The sequence below is a fragment of the Rhinopithecus bieti genome, unplaced genomic scaffold (genome assembly GCF_001698545.2).
Source record: "Rhinopithecus bieti isolate Rb0 unplaced genomic scaffold, ASM169854v2 scaffold_8675, whole genome shotgun sequence".
Lineage (NCBI taxonomy): Eukaryota > Metazoa > Chordata > Mammalia > Primates > Cercopithecidae > Rhinopithecus > Rhinopithecus bieti.
This window is the reverse complement of record NW_016806447.1, coordinates 3,617,143-3,622,125: the sequence shown is the minus strand read 5'-3', so window position 1 is coordinate 3,622,125 and position 4,983 is coordinate 3,617,143. Positions and strand designations below refer to the sequence as shown.

The 4,983-nt window shown below is 45.7% G+C and overlaps 1 protein-coding gene and 1 long non-coding RNA gene across 3 annotated transcripts in view; both read right to left on the bottom strand.

The window, feature by feature from the left end:
- Positions 1-2,489: 2,489 nt before the first annotated feature.
- Positions 2,490-3,941, bottom strand: LOC108532477 (uncharacterized). Its single transcript, XR_001886462.1, has 2 exons — positions 3,745-3,941; positions 2,490-2,849 (listed from the first exon to the last, which is right to left on the bottom strand). It is a non-coding gene; the product is annotated as an uncharacterized LOC108532477 (long non-coding RNA).
- Positions 3,942-4,510: 569 nt separating this feature from the next.
- SOWAHB (sosondowah ankyrin repeat domain family member B) overlaps positions 4,511-4,983 on the bottom strand; it is an 11,411-nt gene continuing 10,938 nt past the window's right edge. Inside the window, exon 2 of one of the 2 annotated variants that reach the window (XM_017876544.1) lies at positions 4,511-4,595. The gene's annotated coding sequence lies outside the window, so the exon portion shown is untranslated. The remainder of the gene's footprint in view (positions 4,596-4,983) is intronic. The other variant, XM_017876543.1, reaches the window with a different exon arrangement.

Below are 4,983 nucleotides of genomic sequence, written 5' to 3'. Positions count from 1 at the left end.
TTAGCGGCCACATGCAGATGCTTTCCTTTACTGAAAATCTAAGAGACATCTTAAATACATCTTATGGTATAAGAGTATAGCTACAATTCAATTCTTTATTATCTATGCTACAGTATATGTGTGTGTTTGGAGGCAGGGGGTGTGTGGGTGGGTAGAATGGAGTGATATAAAATATCAGTAACACTTGACATGGTTTGGCTGTGTGTCCCCATACAAATTTCATCTCGAATTGTAATCCCCATGTGTTGGAGGAGGGGCCCGACGGGAAGTGATTGAATCATGGGGGTGGACTTTCCGGTTGCTGTTTTCATGATAGTGAGTTTTCACCAGATCTGATGGTTTAAAAGTGTATGGCACTTCCTCTCTCTCCCTCTCTCCTGCTCTGCCATGGTTAAGATGTGTTTGTTTCCCCTTTGCCTTCCACCATGATTTTAAGTTTCCTGAGGCCTCCCAGCCATGCTTACTATACAGCCTGCAGAACTGTGAATCAATTAAATCTCTTTTATTCATAAATTACCCAGTCTCAGGTAGTTCTTTATAGCAGTGTGAGAACGGACTAATACAACACTGATGATCAAAACCTCAAATAATTCAAAGATTCTAACAAGTAGCAAGTAAACTTGAGTTTCAACCCCTTTGTGAGTTCCTGATTGAATTTTACAATTAGCTAATAAGAACAAAGATCAGAAGAGAAAATGCTGGTGTAAGATCATCCATAATAGATACACCGCTCCTGAAAGATATGTGTATACCAAAAATTTGAAAAGTAGTTCTAGGACTCAGCTTTCCCAAGAATTTATGATGGGTATCGGGAATCTTGCCCAAGAAATCCAGGGCAATATTTTGTGATCTTTCCATAATTCATGGAAAGAGCCTCCACAGATAGGTTAATTACATATTTCTATGAAACATTATTTAGTTAATATGCCCCCCTAGGAGTCCAGAGTTAAAGTCATTATTGTGAGAATATATGGCCTACAGATAAAGCAAAATCAGCCTTCTGTTCTCCCCCAGCCCCATTTACAGCTACTCATTAGTAATATTGTGTATTTTAGCACTGTCTGCCCTGAAGATCTGAGGCTGATCTGATACTATTGGTATGTTTTTCTCTTTCCTCCTCTCTCCTTTCCACAGAAAAATCAAGGTTCACAGAGGTTTTATACTTTCCATATAACCTATTAGGGTCAAACTAGGTGGAAAACTAAGAACATCCACTCAACATGCAAACACTGCAAAGGCATGGCTATTCCTGTGGCCCTTTCCAGGAAGAAAAATCCATGTGACTCTCCCTGGACCATTAGTGCTGGCAAAGCTATCAGCACAGAATACTCATTTTGCTCACTTTTAAAAGTCAGTTTTAATCAGAAAGTCTGAATACTGTACTCTGATCTGAACACCCTTATGTGATTCACTAAGTCTTGAGAAGTTCTCGGTCCTCAAATAACTAAGAAAATGGGACTATTTCTGGCCCATTAGCAGGGTCATAGAATGAAATCCTTGTCTTACCCCTACCATGACTGGCCCATTCTCTTAGGCAGTGAGACCCATTGTGGGATGGTGGCATGTCACCTGGTTCACAATATTTATGTCCCTGAAGTGTTTCCCTAGTTGACACCAAAGGATAAGAATTCACTAGAAGCTAATTGTATTTTGGGACACAAACAGCAAAAACCTTCAAATCCTGTAAGATTAATAATTGTAGTTTTCAAAAAGTGATGGTACAGAAATACCTGTTAGTAGTTGCTAGATTTGGGAGTGTTCACCGTTCTAAAAAGGAGACAAGGAAAGGAAAAAGAGAAGGAAAGAAAGAAAAGAGAGTACATGGAAGAACTAGACACTTTCAAAATAGTCCTGGCTTTGGCCCCAATAGGCATTTGAAAAATACTTCTCCTTACTTGTCTTGGTATTTTCTTTTTAAATTGAGAACTAATTTACATACAGTAAGGCCTTCACAAAACACACAAGTCTTAAAAGTAGAAAAGAGAGGGCATGATCAGGCTGCACAGACCAGATGCTGAAGTGCTGAGCAGGAAATGGCAGTAGTGGCCACACCAACCAGGGTAGCATGAGAAGCATTGGGCTCCTGCAGCCTACCCTAAGGGAGGTGCATTCCTGTCAGCCTCTAGTGGCCTTCACCATGTGCTGGCACCTGCTGTGCACCAGTCCACCCATCCAAGCTGTTGCCAAGGAGCTTTTCCTGGGCGAAATCGAGAAGGAAGCACAACAAAGGTTCTTGCCCACAGCTCTCCCCATCCCTCTGCCTACTGACCCCCACTGGTGCTTCCCTGTGTGGCCCTGCATGTTGTGTGCCTGTCCTCTTGGTAACTGTGGGCAATAAATTATCTTTTCAGTTGTACAATACTTGTTTCCTGACCTGTTGGCCTTACTATACCTCAAATTTTATGTCAACCCACAATATTTAGACCAGCATGAATGACAGGACATTTTGGACACATAAGAGTGAACAAATGAAGAACATATGAACTGTGCACCTTTTCCCAATGTTCTTAACAAGTTTTGTACGTTAAAGCATAAGAGTTTCTTTCAGGTTATGGGAAAGGCTAGTGGCTGTTGGATGGGATCCACTGAAGGCAAAGACTTCACTGTGATGAGGGAGCCCTGCGTCAGGTTTCCTGTAGCCCAGGATTCAGTACCAGGCCATGGTATCATCAAATTGTTGTTCTAACAAGGACTGGATGTGGTCTGCCTCATATCCCACGGACACCATGAGTTCTGTCTTTCAGGAGTCCTGGTGATCAGAGAGTAGCTCCTGGAATGGCTTTCGTGTCTCCTCCTGACCAGTGTTGATCCATAGGTGTTCCATGATGTGGTCTAGCATAGGCCTCTCCCTGCGGTCAAAAATAGGTTTATGAAGCTCTCTGGAAATGAAGAGTGAAGAGTGGGATCTTGTACAATTGTTCACAAAGTATCAGCTTCCTCAGCTCCACAAAGTCTGCCCAATAAATGGCAGGCCCTGGTTACCGTGGTATAAAGAATGACTTTCCAGCTCCACATGTCCACTGGGTCCCATCATATGTTTGGCCATGGAAGAGTTCAGGACCGCATAAGAGGGACTACCACCGAAGGTGCCCAGCTTCTGGCCTACAGTGAACCTGGCATCAAATCCAAAGGCTGTTATTTTTATGTTGTGATGGACCACAAGGAAATTCTTGGGCTTCAGGTCCCTATGGATATCCCCCTTCTGTTGTACTAGAGGGTACTAGAGGGCTGATACTATCTGCTGGAATTTGCTTTAGACCTCTTCCGCCTTCATGTAACCCTACTCTAGGATGTAGTGGACCAGCTCTGCTCTGCTGGCATACTCCATGGCTAAGAACAAAGTGTCTGTGGTGTGGAAAGAGCTTGATGACCTTGGGGTCATCTAGACTCTAGAGGGAGGAGGAGTTCTGCTGCCCTTTTGGGATGACCACAGCCACCTGGGTCCCAGTGAGAAGGCACTTGGTGAACTTCATTCACCTTGGTGAAGCTGTCCTGGCTGACGATCTCGAGGAGCCTATAATGATCAGTAAGGTTCTCCTCATCAGCAGAGATGGTCGTAAAGCCCTGCCGCATGGTAAACTTCTAGCTACAAATCCTAACCAGGAATACTAACCAAGAATGCTACCTATAAAAACGTTGCTAACTGTGAAAACGAAAGAGCACAGCTGGAGTTGCTCTGCAGACTTTTGTGTGTAACCTGTGGGTCACTCCAGTGCCAGTGACTATGTGCCCGGCCAACTTCACCTGGTCTGTAGCTGGGTGCTGGATAATGGCACCAGGAACCACCTCTGCCAACCTCTTGGCTCTGCTTACTTCCCTCTATGTTGGTGTCATTCTTGGGTGGGCTTTCCCTTCACAGTGACAAGATGGCACCAACCACTCCAGCAACCTAACAGAAATTAAGCTTCTCTTCACCCAGGGTTCCAACCTGGAGATCTGACCTTCTGCACGGGATTAGTTACGTGCCCAGACCTCAGCCAATCACTATGGCTGAAGAGAATGGGCTCTGCTGATTGGCCAGGTCGAGGTCATGTGGCCTCTATCTCCAAGGGAACTAGGGAGCCGCTCACCTGCTTCCAGTGGGAGAGGGTGTGACACCTAAGAGAGCAGGTTCAGGGTCGAGCCTCAGTCCTCTGTTCATTTCCTGGATATGCCTGCTCACGTCTTCCCACGCCACTGTCTTCTGTGTACACAAGAACCCATGGCAGCATTTTTTCCCCTCTCCTGCCGCCTCCTCCACAGGCCCCATTTCACGCCTAATACAAAGGAGCAGGGCTTCCTGCTTGAAGGTAGGATTTGGGGTTCACTCCCAGCTTCAAGGCCTGCTGCTGTGTCCTGTTGTAATCAGCCAGTCAGTGAGCACCTACCATGTGCCAAACCCTTCTAGGTGCTGATCCAGGGATCAACAGGACTGATGACATTGCTGTCCTCAAGGAGCTGACACTGCAGCGTGAGTGGGCACATTCAGAGGACAAATTCCGATCAGTGTTCCCTCTTCCAGCACACATTCACTGAGGTCCTACTGCATGCTCCAGACGTGGAAGCACAGCAGGGAGTGAAGCAGGCAGAGGTCTCCAATCTTGTGGGATGATAGCCTAGCGGGGGAGACAGAGAAAACAAAAGTAAAACATAAACAAAGCTAATTAACCTGAGCCCAGGTCATCAATCTGTTGAATTCAGCAAATTGTATTCCAGTGATTCAATATGGAAACAGAGGCCCTGGCTAAGTGGTGGCTCATTCTTGGAGACCCAGTTCAGATGTCACCTTCTTTATGAGGCCCTGCTGGATCCTCACCACTCCCCCAGGCCCTTTTGCCTAATTTGGGATCCCTCAGTGCTGTGATCACACTTTGAAGTCCTCTCTAGCCTGTGAGTTGTGTGAGGACGCTGAGGTAGACGCAGAAAGGGGCTCAGAATGTGATGATGAGTAAAATCTGAATAAATGAAAGGATCAACCCCCACCCCCCACCCCCACCCCCAAAA